The following is a 15,383-nucleotide window of genomic DNA, read 5'->3' as shown; positions in this document are numbered from 1 at the left end:
GTGTTGATCCGGTCAGACAACCTATCAACTGTGTTTTACTTGAACAAACAAGGTGGAACAAGAAGCTCTCGACTTCTGAAATTATGCAAGAAAATATTCAAGTAGGCAGAATTACATCTGTTGGAATTAAAAGCGACGCATATCAGAGCTTGCTTCAATACTCAAGCGGACCATCTGAGCAGGAAGACAATCAATCAAGCCGATTCGGAGCTCAACCCGATCATCATCAGATCATAGCCAGATGGGGGACAACGACCTGGGATCTGATGTTGTCTGCAAAGAACAAGAAGCTGGACAGGTTCTGTTCTCTAAACCGTTTTCGACAATCCCACCGTAGTGGACGCATTCTCTATGAATTGGAAACACCTGTCGGTCTACATCTTCCCTCCAGTTCCTCTTTTTCATGACCGTGACTCCTGGAAACGCATGCAGTTGCCTGCAGTCTTGTCTTGTGGTCAATCACAGGTGAGGGCTAAAGTATGTTGCCTCACGTGTGGTTGCCGCTGGCAACATGTTGTATTGACAGTATAGCAGCCTGAGCTGTTGCTAGGCAGCTTGCTGTCAAGTGCATGCGGTTGCACCTGGCAACCTGTCTTTGTAGGTGTGCCTTTTATCTGTTTGGTGTGCACAGGGTTTATATGTTTGTGCACTTCCCCTTTAAGTGGCTTCACTACCCTGTCTGGCATTGGAAGGGTTAATTCCCTTTCCACTGTGTGTCTGTGTGGGTGTGGCTACTTGGGCTATTTAGCCTCTGCTGAGATCTGAAGCTGAGGGGTACTTCAGCCTTGCTGTAAGCTGGAGTCATCCTCCTGGTCTCTTATACCATCTGCCAGTGAGGGCCATCCTTGTGGTCATACTGTCACAACTGAGAGTGGGGAAAACCCTCAGCTGTGCGATGTTAAACATATAGGAAGCTGCTCGGCCAGGACAACAGAATAGGGAGCAGGTCACCACCTATCGCACCCCTAAATCTGACCCTGACTCCGAGCTGTATGAGCCAACCCTGATGATGATAGGAGGGCTCATACGCAGGAACCTCGGGTCCCTACTAGCCCTCAGCAGATCCCTGAGCTAGGAGCTGGGTAAGACATCCTGTTCCTCTGTGTCTAGGAGGAACAGGTTGTCTTACCCAGCTCCTAGATCAGGGATCTGCTGAGGGCTAGTAGGGACCCGAGGTTCCTGAGTATGAGCCCTCCTCCTACCATCAGGGTTGGCTCATACAGCTAGGAGTCAGGGTCAGATTTAGGAGTGCAATAGGAGGTGACCTGCTTCCTATTCTGTTGTCCTGGCCGAGCCGCTTCCTATACGTTTAACATCGCACAGCTGAGGGTTTTCCCCACTCTCAGTTGTGACACTCTTATCCCGAGGGTCCTGAGGAAAATAGTAGAGGAGAAACTTCAAGCCATAATAATAACTCCCTTTTAGCCACGAAGGTCATGGTTCCCTCTCCTACTCCAGCTGTCCGAAGGGAACTTCTGGAAACTTCTTCTACGTCCGGATCTTCTGATTCAGAACGGGCTGTATCACCAGAAACTAGACTGTCTACACCTTACTGCTTGGAGGCTGAAAGAATTAGATTAGAAGGAAAGGTCTCTCAAAATCTGTTGTCAATACTCTGCTTTCTTCAAGAAAAGATTCTACTAACAGGAAATATGCTAAAGATTGGAGAATATTTATGTCCTGGATGTCGGAGACTGGCCATAAAAATATTAATATTTCCTCCATCCTTCAGTTTCTTCAAGATGGGTTCCAGAAGGGGCTGAAGCCCAATACCCTAAGATCGCATATGACCGCTATCGCAAATACCTCCATCATCCGTTAATTCTCCGATTTTTTAAACCAGTCAGAAGACTTAAGTCTCTCTCCATTTGAACCATTGGAAGACTCTGACCTCAAGTGGCTTTCTTATAATGCACTTTTTCTCACAGCTCCCACTTCCGCAAAGAGGCTTGGGGAACTTCAAGCTTTATCATCCAAGTTTCCATACTTACGTTTCCTGCCAGATGGAATATTGCTTCACACCATGCCATTCTTCCTGCCCAAGGTCCCGTCTTCGGTAAACAAAAATAGAGAGGCGTTTCTTCCAGTATTTTGTCCTGAGCCGCTAAATGAACAACAGATTCTCTGTCATACCTTGTGTAATGCAAGGCACCAACAAACAGACCAGTGATGAAAGCAAAAAGGTGTTTATTCACCAGAAACATAAACGTCCAGGACACTTGCTGGTAACAAGGAATAATAACAAAAAACCAGGCAAGGAGATTCCAGGAATAGTCCCAACCAGTGCTGAATGATGCTGTGCACTTGGCAGTCGAGTCACTCCAGATCTTGGGTCCGCTGTAAAGGACAAAGTTCCTGGCAGTCTTCAGTCACTAGGAGTTGTGACCTATACCTGGTTGAGGGAAAATAACAGTGGGCACTGATCACCCTGAGAGACCTCCTTTTAAATGCCTGCTGACCAATCCCAGGGTGCCAAGTGTCCACTACCATAGGTGAACAAATTGCCCTGCACCTGAGTACAAGGCCTAAGGCAATCACAAGTTGATTAACCCATGGCTGGCTCCCTAATCCACTTTGCTCTTGTGAGTCAGTATAATATGCGCCACTGGTCGACGAAGTGCATAAGAAGGGGGTACTCGCGACCGTGTATCCCTTTGCGAACCTGCCCTCGTGCGTACGCACGGACGCATGATTGACTCAGCGCGAGTATGCGAGCGCATGGACCCAGATGCGGAAACGGAAGTCGCAGGAGACACCGGAGACAACCCTGGCCGCGGCGTCTTGTCACTCGCCTGGCCACTCTGTCCCCGGGACTCCCACGGTCCTCCCCTCCGATGTCCACGCGAACGCATCTCCGCACTGGCTCGCAAAGGGGTCAGCGCTGGTGCATCAGAGACACGCATAACCTGTCCCGCAACTCCACGAGGACCCCTCTTGGTTCCCCTGGAGTGCAAAGCAGGTGAGGATCTTACACCTTGGATGTGAAAAGAGCGCTACAGATTTATCGCCAAAGAACAAGGGAATTTAGAAGCAGTGAGAAAATATTTGTCCTTTTTTCTGGTCCAAGAAAAGGGCTCTCGCCTTCCAAAGAAACCCTTGCAAGATGGATAAAATCCACAATTCTGGAAGATTATTCACTAGAGACCTTACTTCCTCCATTTCCTGTTAGAGCACAATCCACCAGAGCCACAGCTACTTCCTGGGCAGAGATGGCACAAGTTCCGATAGAAGAAATTTGCAATGCAGCATCTTGGTCTTCATCTCTCACCTTCGTGAAACACTACCGTCTGGACATCAATGCTAGAAGCTCAGCCTTTGGCACTAGAGTATTGTCGGCAGTTCTTTCTGAAAATCCCCCCTTTGAGATCTACAAAATCCCATTCTGTGCTGCCGTAGGACGAAATGGGAAAGGGAAAATTCTTACCGGGATTTTACTTTCCTTGAGTGCGAAGGCAGCACAAGTACGCCCTCCCTAATAAATTTTTTTATTTTTTTGGCATCTATTATTTGTCGGAGTCTATTTATTAAACACAAGGAGGCATTATGGGAGAGCGGATCTTATAGGGTGAGTGAATTGATTAATTGATTAATTATTGATTCATATATTCTAGGTGGGCGGTCCTGGGAAAAGATGACGACAAGGTTAACCCATTCTGTGCTGCCTTCGGACTCAAGGAAAGTAAAATCCTGGTAAGAATTTTCCCTTTCCCATTTCGTCCTACAGCAGCACAGAATGGGATTTTTTAGATCTCAAAGGGGCCAAAAAAAGGATTTTTTTGGCCCTATTAGCTAGCGTTTGGTGTCCCTAACAGTCTGTCCCTGCTCCACAAAGCAACCTCTCCCTACACTGGCAAAACAAAGAATGTAAAATGGCTGCCAGATCGGGTTCTGATAAAGGTAGGGTGTGTGTCCGTGTGCTGAAACATCTCAATTCGCTGTCCTGTCCCACCTGATGGATGAGTCATGGGTCAAATTCGGCACAATGCCCAAAAATATGGCACATTCGAACATTGCCATATGTTCGCATGTTCGGCGAACGAGCAAAGTTCGCAGCAAAACGACCGCCGGGCGAACCGCAAGGCCATTTCTACATATATTTATAGCCGGCAAATAGGGACAAATTTATATGTATACATATGGTTTTAATTTGTTTTATTTTTTTAAACATTCCATATTAATAAATTGATATTCTGTCTACAAGAGAGGTTTGATTAACAGATGAGAGTGTGTCTGTCAAATCCACTATATACATGATTAGAGGAGTTTTATTTTTTATTGGTGTAAAAGGGGCCATACAAATTTTAATGCAGCAAAGTTGGGACATTACCAGTCTAATGAGAGACTGTGGGGGACATTACCAGTCTAATGGAACAAAGTGGAGGTCTACCAGTCTATTGGGGCACTGTAATAAATGTACCTGTCTGGGTTCCAGTGGCAGGATCTTCAGCGTGGCGTTGCACTGCTGAGTCACTTCCCCCCAATGATGGGGCTGTGTCCTTTGTTACTGGGTATGATTCTCTGTTTCTCCACGTAGCGCGTATGCTTTGGGGGAGACAAGCAGTAGGGCTGACTGACAGACCAGTTGCCATATTGTCTTAATGTTGACCTATGGGAGTGCCAGGCACTGGACCAATCAGGCTCTGATCCAGGGACCTGGCACCCTGTTTTAAATTCCCTATTGCCATATTACCATTGCAAGTGATAGTGGGTCACTAGCGTTTGTTACTTGTTCCTGTTCTTGATTACCTTTGATACCTTGTGATCTGACCTCAGATTGTTTCCTGACCTTCCTTTGTCTCATGTTTTGGTACTGCATAGCCATCTGGTTCTGACTAAATTTCGTACGAATTTTGTGTTTATCCATATTGAGTGTTGTTGTTTGTCCTGCATTTATATTAATGTAGGGACTGTCATCCAGTTGCAGTTCTGCCATTTAGAGCTTATAGTGCAAGTAGGTATGGAAAGTGGGCTGGGTTCTAGCTCAGGGACTCACTGCTCTCATCTGTCCCTATCTACAATCATTACAGGCACATTGCCAATCTAATGGGGCATGGAGGAAAACATTATCAGTCTACTAGGGAACAGTAGAGAAAATTACCTGTCTAACACGGCACAGTGTGGGACTTTACTGTTCTAATGGGGGACGGTCATGGAAGATAACATTAAAGGGACACATAGGGTGACATTTTTACTATATGAGGACACAAAGAGGTGCATTCATTCTGTGCTGTATGAAGACACAAAAAGGGAAAATTCCTACTGTATGGGGTAGTAGGGGGAGCATTACTATTGTATGGGGGAACAAGGGGGAACAAATGGGAACATTACTGTTGTAAGGGGCACAAAGGAAGATATAATTTCTGAGAGTGAGGACCCAAAGATGTCCAGTTGTGTCTGGAGGATGCCTTCACAGTGGTCTGGGCTTGATGGTTAAGAAAAGGGAATGTGAACGATTCCAATCAGAGATGACAAAGTTGCTGGATCTACTGATATATGCTGCAGATTGCTTGTGGTCATTGTACAGAAGTTTCTTTTTACTAACAGTATGGTGGTATTGTTCAGTCACTACGCAGTGATAATATGTGTTCATGGTCTAGTATTATTATTTTGCCAGTGTTATTATGGGTCATATTGGTTAGGTTCAGTGACTTTTGTTCAGTAATTGTTTAGTGACATTATTTTACTATTTGTTATTTGTATAGTGCAGGAGAGGTTTCTCCCAAAAAAAGAAAATAATTTTGCCAGTGCCAACTTTTGAAAGTGGCCATCTATGAGTCAAGATTTGATATTCTAACCCAGCAACACCACTAGGTCTCACACGTGCAAGCAACCTGCTGCTGGTGGTGTTAGGTAGTTCATAGGAGAGGCCAGGTCCAAAATTTGCCTTGGGCCCATAGGGTTCTAGTTACACCTTTGATGTTGCTATATCCTTTGCCCGTGGTGATCTTAGGCTTGTGTTGCAGTTGCTCAACCGTGAAAAAACATTTCATGAAGCGCCCAACATTTTTGTCTGAGTTTAGAGTGCTAGTAAATGATTGTTATGCTAGTTTGGAACCACTGTATCTGGCCTAGTTCATATTTCAGTAATTTGGTCAGTGATTTCCATCAGTGATTGTGAGCAAAAACCATTATGGGTCAAAAACACAAAACAAATAAAAATGTTTCCTTTATACCTTATTTCCATGTAGCCTCCACTCCTGGTTTTGTTTCACAATCCCTGAAGTGTGAAGTAGACCAACAGACTTTGGGTTACTTCTAAGGGCATTGCACTAGTAGTCCCCTGGTATTCACCCTTTCACACCTGTACAGGAATGTGGACTTCACAGGAGGGGAACCACCAGGCCTCTTCCTCCTGGAGTAGTCTGTGTGTGATTGACTGCTGACCGTGCTATATGATAAACGATCTTAGGTTAGGGTAGGCAGTGTAGGGTCAATATGGAGATCAGACATAGGTCAGGTCAGACAGCAGAAGGTTAGAATCCAGTATACAGGCAAAAGTTGGTACACAGGCAGACAAGGAGAAATAGCACACCACTGCAGGAATTAGCAGACTAAAAGCCTTATTGCACAGGTCAGAATGTGCCTTAAGTACCTCAGGGTTGCTATCCATTCACTGGTTAAAATTAGGGTGTGCACACTGCGCAGACAATGGAAGCGTGTGCATCCTACGAGCAGAGGAAAAAAAGGCTTGCCGGGAAGCACACTGCAATTTGCATAACTGGATATAGCAGACCCTGCTAGGAAGAAGGCAGTGAGAGACGATGTAGCTGGTGAGCTAGGACCTGTGCTAGGTTGCTACTATAGCTTATATGTGTATACAGCTAAACCTGCTAATAACTTTAATACAGTTCCTATGTTTATATGTTAAAGAGACAAAAGCAGAGTTATTTACTGTGACATCATGTTTTGGATGTCATAAAACTGTTATATATTTCGTGTTCACAGAAGCAGAAAAAGATTATATGCCTTTAAGATTCATTTTGTAATGAAAGTTAATGCTAAGTGATACAACAGAAACGACAGAAAGTATAGTGTTAATCTGTTGTTGCTGGGCAGAAGTCTAGACCAATCACAGCCAGATTCTCACATAGCAAGAGTTTTCATCAATCACAGCGAGCCTCGCACACAGCCTGGCTGGGAATTCCCCCAGTTCCTGCTGCTAGAATCATTATTCACCAGAGACAGGAGCTGAAGAGACATTCACTCCACTGAGAGCTGAGTTTTAAGGGAACAAGAGGCCAATATAGGTATTTAAAACAGTTATATAATGCTCATATTTTTAGTATTGTGTTTATAACTGTATACTGAACTACATATATATGTTTTTACTTACAGTTCCACCAATTGCAACCATACAATTGCAAAGTACAAATACAAATTGCAAATTGCAAGCTACAGTGCAAACTGTGAACTAGTACAAATACCATACAAATATATTGCAATCCAAATTGCATACAACCATACCAGATCATACTCAACCAATCTGCAAATAGTTACTGCTAACTGCATACCGCCATTTTGTGATATATTTTCAACATAGAATGTGTCGGCAGATAAGAACCATTTGGCCCATCTAGTCTGCCCAACACGTGTTATGTACATGGACTATCTGCTGCGGAGGTGACAATGTTATATATGAAGAGAAGTTGAAGTTAATAAAGTTTTTTTAAGCATTTGGTGTGGTCTTTAAACCTACTGTTTCCATAGAACGGCGCTAGAGGAATTACAGAGTAATATAGTCTGGTTAGACTAAAAGTCAGAGATATCAAAATTCTTCTGATGCCACAGCGCAAAAGGCACTTCATAGTGCTGCGCCTGCCACAGACGGGTCCAGGAACAACAAACACAACTGAGGATAGATATGTTCTACCCAATTTAGCACTCAATGACCCTGCTATGTAATCTACGTGGTCTATTGTTTTTTGGCTGAGCAACTGATACTCCCAGATGCTCACTCCCAGAACAGATCAAAATTCCAAAAATGGACTTGTGGCAAAAGTGGTATCTTATGACAGTGCTGCTAAGCACTTTGGTAAAACCCATTTTTATACAGCTATTTGCAAGGGTTGTGGCTGAAACACGGGAATTTGAAATTTGGAAAGGTATCCACATACTTTTGACCATATACTGTATTGCATTGTGAATGGTTAAGAATCTGACTTTTAGGGTTGTCTTTACATGTGCATCCAGCTTTCTGTTCTTCTGATTTGTCCCCATTTATTTGGATGGGCATAAATTGTGCTCAGTTTGAAGCAATTTGTGTCACATATGCCCTGTGAACTCCAGCAGTCTGTTCTGGTGGAGGAACAGGCTGCCGGAATTCACTGTATTCAGCATATATGGCGGTTTTCGGGCCAGTCAAAAAATACTACTGCAGCGTCCCACATACCGTAGGTGTGTAAAAAGGGACATTTTAAACATATGATTATTTATCTAATGTATTTGCAATGTATGGTATTTCCTATTATCAGGCTGGCAATATCATTTCACCCATTTGCCCCTAGGTGGTGCTGGATTTATATAGCTTGGGTTGTGTCTAGCTCAGTTGCAGAGAGAGCAGAATGTAGAGTAGAGTGTAATGAAGTGTTGTAGGAGGAAGCAAGTGTATGGAGGAGAGAAACAGGCATTGCCCACCATATAGTCTGCTATTTCTACCCCTTGGTTCTGGCCAGGATAAGGGAGTACAGCTAACATTTATCTACAGCGGCAAAGCACCAGACAGTAAGTCTATGTCTAAATATGAAGTAAGCCTAGTGAAGGTTATAGCTGAGTCCAGCCTATGGACCTTACCAGCACAAGTGCCTGAGAGCAACTTTAGGAGAGCCAGGACACAAATGGATAATTGGTGCGCAGAATTGTCCTTATTCACTAGAAGCCTTCCGGGATATAGTGGAAACCTAAAAAGTTGAATCCTTCAAGAATGCATCCTGCAAATAATGTAGCAGAAGACTGATGCCTGCCGCTAGGGAGAAATGTCCTTATTGGATAGCTCAAGATAAGTAGAGAACAGCATAATTAGTAACAGAGTGCTATAGTTTGGACTTAGAATAATTACAGAAGTCTTGCCTGTAAAGTGTCAGCCTTAAAGAGAACTCCTCAACTGACAATTGCCTGAACCTGATAATAGGACTACTACTGAACCTATTTCTGAGTCATCACTCATGCCATAGAAATGAACTGTATCTGTACTGACTACATGAAGACAATTGATTCAGTAAATGTTTCGTCTTAATTTCTACTACTACACTCAACATTACCTTACGGTGCTGGCATCATGAACACAGGGGCCCAGCCACCAAAGCACCCTAAACTCCTATACCATCAAGGGCACCTTAACTTCTATCTGGCTGGTGTTCCCTGCTAATGAGTGCCCCGGAGGATTGAATGCTGTCTTCCCATCCACTGCACTGCCAGCCCAGGGAGGCTCTGCTAACCGTGAGTAAATAAACTACTACCCCCATCGGCCCACCGTAGCCTCACGTGCTTCCACTGCGGGTCCAGCTTGCTGCACTACAAGCAGCATATATTCCGGAAAGTGGCCCGACCCCATTACAATGGGGATCCGGCTATGCTGGATACACTGAACTCCAGCAGAGGGACAGATTTCCACTGATATTCACTGCCGGAGTTCACAGAGCATATGTCAACCCAGCCTAAATCAGACATCAGTTATTTTTGATGAGAGATAAAGTCCTACCTGTTGTACTTTTTCTCCCATCAAAAATAACTGAACCCTTAAAGAACAGACACAAACTGATGCTCAAAATAAAGCGAATTAGTTTTTATTTAATTTTTTTTTTCATTTTTCTGTTCTGATTAATCAAAATAATAGAAAGCTCAAGGCATGTGAACACAGCCTAAGCCAGCTAACAGTATTAAATATATTTTTTTAATAATTTTCCTGGAAAGCAGGGAATCCATATATCACAATCTCCAATCACTCTAGTCATTCAGCTTCCATTAATATGGTTTTGAAACAATTTTCCCATTGTTTCCCTGACAATTTTGTGTATGAATAACCAATGAGTAATATGTTTGTCAGAAAAGACTTTAGTTTCCCACTGCACAATATGTCAATCGCTTAATGGTTAGCCATTAACTCTTGCATAAAAATTCATGACTAAGGTTACAATCAGTAGAATACACATACATTTAATTGTTAGCAGAGGTCATTCATTAATAATTAATCCTCATTGTTGGAATTCAGATCAACAAGTTAACATGTAAAGTATACTATACATATTAACTGTATCCCTGCTTTTATGTAAGCCATGGCAAACCTTCAAACGGCAGGACGGATATATGCAAATACAGTTGTACACTCACCTAAAGAATTATTAGGAACACCATACTAATACGGTGTTGGACCCCCTTTTGCCTCGAGAACTGCCTTAATTCTACATGGCATTGATTCAACAAGGTGCTGATAGCATTCTTTAGAAATGTTGGCCCATATTGATAGGATAGCATCTTGCAGTTGATGGAGATTTGAGGGATGCACATCCAGGGCACAAAGCTCCCGTTCCACCACATCCCAAAGATGCTCTATTGGGTTGAGATCTGTTGACTGTGGGGGCCATTTTAGTACAGGGAACTCATTGTCATGTTCAAGAAACCAATTTGAAATGATTCAAGCTTTGTGACATGGTGCATTATCCTGCTGGAAGTAGCCATCAGAGGATGGGTACATGGTGGTCATGAAGGGATGGACATGGTCAGAAACAATGCTCAGGTAGCCCGTGGCATTCAAACGATGGCCAATTGGCACTAAGGGGCCTAAAGTGTGCCCAGAAAACATCCCCCACACCATTACACCACCACCACCACCAGCCTGCACAGTGGTAACAAGGCATGATGGATACATGTTCTCATTCTCTTTATGCCAAATTCAGACTCTACCATTTGAATGTCTCAACAGAAATCGAGACTCATCAGACCAGGCAACATTTTTCCAGCCTTCAACAGTCCAATTTTGGTGTGCTCGTGCAAATTGTAGCCTCTTTTTCCTATTTGTAGTGGAGATGAGTGGTACCCGATGGGGCCTTCTGCTGTTGTAGCCCATCCGCCTCAAGGTTGTGCGTGTTGTGGCTTTACAAATGCTTTGCTGCATACCTCGGTTGTAACGAGTGGTTATTTCAGTCAACGTTGCTCTTCTATCAGCTTGAATCAGTCGTCCCATTCTCCTCTGACCTCTAGCATCAACAAGGCATTTTCACCTACAGAACTGCCACATACTGGATGTTTTTCCCTTTTCACACCATTCTTTGTAAACCCTAGAAATGGTTGTGAGTGAAAATCCCAGTAACTGAGCAGATTGTAAAATATTCAGACCGGCCCATCTGGCACCAACAACCATGCCACGCTCAAAATTGTTAAATCACCTTTCTTTCCCAATCTGACATTCAGTTTGGAATTCAGGAGATTGTCTTGACCAGGAACACAACCCTACATGCATTGAAGCAACTGCCATGTGATTGGTTGACTAGATAATCCCATTAATGGGAAATAGAACTAGTGTTCCTAATAATTCTTTAGGTGAGTGTATATGTTGTATTTTTACAGTTGGCCCAAATGTGGGGTATAAACTGAACATAAAGAAGGAAGAAAAAAAAAGGAATACAGTCTAAAGCTGGTCATACATATTAAAAGCTATGTACTGTCGGGTTGTAATAATTCAATTAAGAATTATTAATTATGGTCATAAAAATGATTAATCATAAAAAAAATAATTTTATAAAATTTGTCATAAATTCTTAAAATCATGACCTGGTGAATCGTAGACAACCTAATTGATACCATTCACATCTGAGGCCGACTATTTCCTCAGATAAATAAGTTCTTTTTGACGTGAGATGACGTTAATGATAAAACATGTAGTTCTGCATTATACAACAATACACCAGTTTTATAAAAATATGCAGATTTATTGGTTACAAGGTTATAAACATATATAAGTAAATAAACACAATGATACATGCAAATGAATATATATAGCATTGATATAAAGCATTACAAAGCTTAACAATACATGTGAGTGGAAATAACTTGTCACATTATAACAAAGCTATTATTAGGTTAGGATATCAAAGTAGGAACATAAGTTATACATATATATATATTACTTTTGTTCAGAGAAAACCTCATGATATCAGGATGGACATGTCTATTCCTAGACATCAATATGGAATGCTAAATACATTCTTCCCCCCTCTAACCAACTACACGTCACATGATTTCAGGCATGGGCAAATCCATTCAAGGATATAACTTAGAAGAGATAACTGTATCCTTCCGCCTCATCCTGGACTATTTTTACACATATGACTTTGGTAAGACTATTAAGACAAATGACAGGGATATAGGATCTTTGCTAGACCATACCTTAAAGGGGAAGGACTTGAAATAAGTCTTTCCTGTGGGAATCCATCACTTAGCTTGGCGAAGAATGTTCTATCAGTATATATATATATATATCTAAGCAATTATTTAATGCTCTGCGAGATTATGAGTCTTGATTCTTCTGCAGGTAGAATAAAGTCTCACAATATCCTAAAACTACATCTCAATATGGAGATGATCAATTAATTAATGTATTTATTCGCCAATCTAGATGGTATAATTTCACCCACACTATCAAATTAGTCTTAATAAATTAAATATAATTTTCTGTGTCTCTTACCAAGTCCTAGTAGAAATCTCACTTCTGCTCCTAGGAAAGCTGGGTGGTCCATCATAGCACATCTCACCATGGCTTTCATCTTGATAGACCCCTCTAGAGAGCTCCCCTTTTCTCTCCTCTCTTTCTTTCTTGTCTGTCCTTGTTCTCTGTCCTGTGTATGGTTTATGAACACCAACTTATCAGTTAGACACACCTTCCTAGTTTGGAGCTTTCCAATCATTGTCGGATGGGTGTGATCATTGATAAGAAATGACATCATAACCTTACCCAGAATGCACTTTTGCTACTGTTGTAATGTCACCTACTCATACCTAGGTGGCACTGCTGTGTAAGCTATTTGCATCATAGTATAAAGGGTTAACTTCTGTAAGTCTGAATAGAGGTATAATATACAATTGACCTTAAAAGCTTTAATTCAAGGCTATAGGGAATAGATTTGACACTTGTAGCAATTAGAGACAGACCTCTAGGCGTCTCTCTGGATGTTTCTCTCACTGTTTATTTGTGTATCGTAAATAACTTGACTCTCCTTGTTTTCTCACAGAGATAACAGTATCTCCTGTTACACCAAAAAGGTGAATAATTGTTACAAAACACACATCTTCACAGACACTCTTTTAGAGACGAATACTCTCCTAATGAGAAATATATATAATATACTGGATACATGTTGTCTTCATCACATATAACAGTATCATATATATTATATGTTCTACTGATTGTCTTATGCTAAGGACTAAGGTTCATTAAATGAATACATGAATATTATATATTTGCTTCATTGATAAATGCCTAATTGTATAGGTAATTATCACCAGCTGCATAGAGCTTATCTTTACCTCCTGTCATAAATTTATCAGTAGATAAGGAGGCCTTTTCTCAGACTGGTACACTCATGAGAAGAATAACACTAAAAAGTAGAAACCTTCGTGTGACCTTACTTTGGCCTTCTCAAGACATACAAAATTGTAACCATAGTCGAGCATGGCTCTTAAAGGTAATGAACATCCATCTTGACTAAAAATGAATTGGATATCAATGTATTTACCTATGAAAAGGCACGACAGTACACTTTTGGAGGCATTTTTTATTATTGCATTGTACTGATTTTGAGCTAAAAATAATTTTTTCAACTGGTCTTTAATAAAAATATTGAGCTTTTTTGTGTACAGAGCTGAGATGCTCTAGTAGCAGCCTCTAGATTTAATGTATTTTATGTCATTTAGGGAGTTAACGGACTCCTTATCTCTGCTCTCTGACATTATGAACACTCATTTTAGCTTAGTTCTTATCTTGCTGATAAGAATGTGGCTTAAATAAGTGTTTATGACCTCTTAGTAGTTTAGGCATAAGGTTTATTAGATGACCGGCAGAAAGTGAAAGTGAAAGTACCAGTCACACAATTAGAACATTTATTTTTAATAAAGGCCAATTGAAAAAAAAAAGATTTTTAGCCAAAAATGAGTAAATTGCAATCATGATCAAAAATTTTATCTGAAGGTGTTACAAAATGTCATCCTAAGATTTGTATGGCATGATCTGCCAATCGTTTGCCATTTTCCTGAAGGACCATGGAGTCATAAGCAGATTGCTGGTGTAATCATTCGGATGAACGATCCCATGAATGAATGGCAGCATTGTAATTTCTCATGTGTGTGGCCTTCTACAAAAGAAGATTCCATTATATTCCAATACAGGACACAAGAAGATATCAGATCTATAACATACACAGCCATAAAACTGATACTGGAGCTATATAGGTCATACTAAATAATAGTGGCAATGTGAATAAAGCGAAGGCCAGTATTTCTAGTACAACGTTTACAGACCTCACAAGTCACTACACCCTTTTTTGTAAGCATAGGCTATAGCAGTTTCTAATTACCATTATAACATTTATTACACACAAAAAAAAATAAAAAAAAATACAGTGGATATAAAAAGTCTACACCCCCCCTGTTAAAATGTCAGGTTTCTATGATGTAAAAAAATGAGACAAAGATAAATAATTTCAGAACTTTTTCCACCTTTAATGTGACCTATAAACTGTAGGTGGAGGGAAGAAAACTAAAAAAACTAAAATAATGTGGTTGCATAAGTGTGCACACCCTCTTATAACTGGGGATGTAGCTGTGTTTAGAATTAAGCAATCACATTCAAAATCATGTTAAATAGGAGTCAGCATACACCTGCCATCATTTAAAGTGCCTCTGATTAACCCCAAATAGAGTTCAGCTACTCTAGTTTGTCTTTCCTGAAATCTTATTGTTAAAAGCTATCGGTCAGGAGAAGGGTACAAAAGAATTTCCAAGGCATTAGATATACCATGGAACACAGTGAAGACAGTCATCGTCAAGTGGAGAAAATATGGCACAACTGGACGTCCCTCCAAAATTGATGAAAAGACGAGAAGAGAACTGGTCTGGGAGGCTACCAAGAGGCCTACAGCAACATTAAAGGAGCTGCAGGAATATCTGGCAAGTACTGGCTGTGTGGTACATGTGACAACAATCTCCTGTATTCTTCATATGTCTGTGCTATAGGGTAGAGTGGCAAGACTAAAGCCTTTTCATTCAAGCCAGGCTACATTTTGCAAAAACACATCTGAAGTCTCCCAAAAGCATGTGGGAAAAGGTGTTATGGTCTGATGAAACCAAGGTTAAACTTTTTGGTCATAATTCCAAAAGATATCTTTGACGCAAAA

This window comes from Bufo gargarizans, chromosome 3, assembly GCF_014858855.1.
Source record: "Bufo gargarizans isolate SCDJY-AF-19 chromosome 3, ASM1485885v1, whole genome shotgun sequence".
NCBI classification, from domain to species: Eukaryota; Metazoa; Chordata; class Amphibia; order Anura; family Bufonidae; genus Bufo; species Bufo gargarizans.
The sequence above is the reverse complement of the archived record's forward strand: the minus strand, read 5'-3'. Positions refer to the sequence as shown.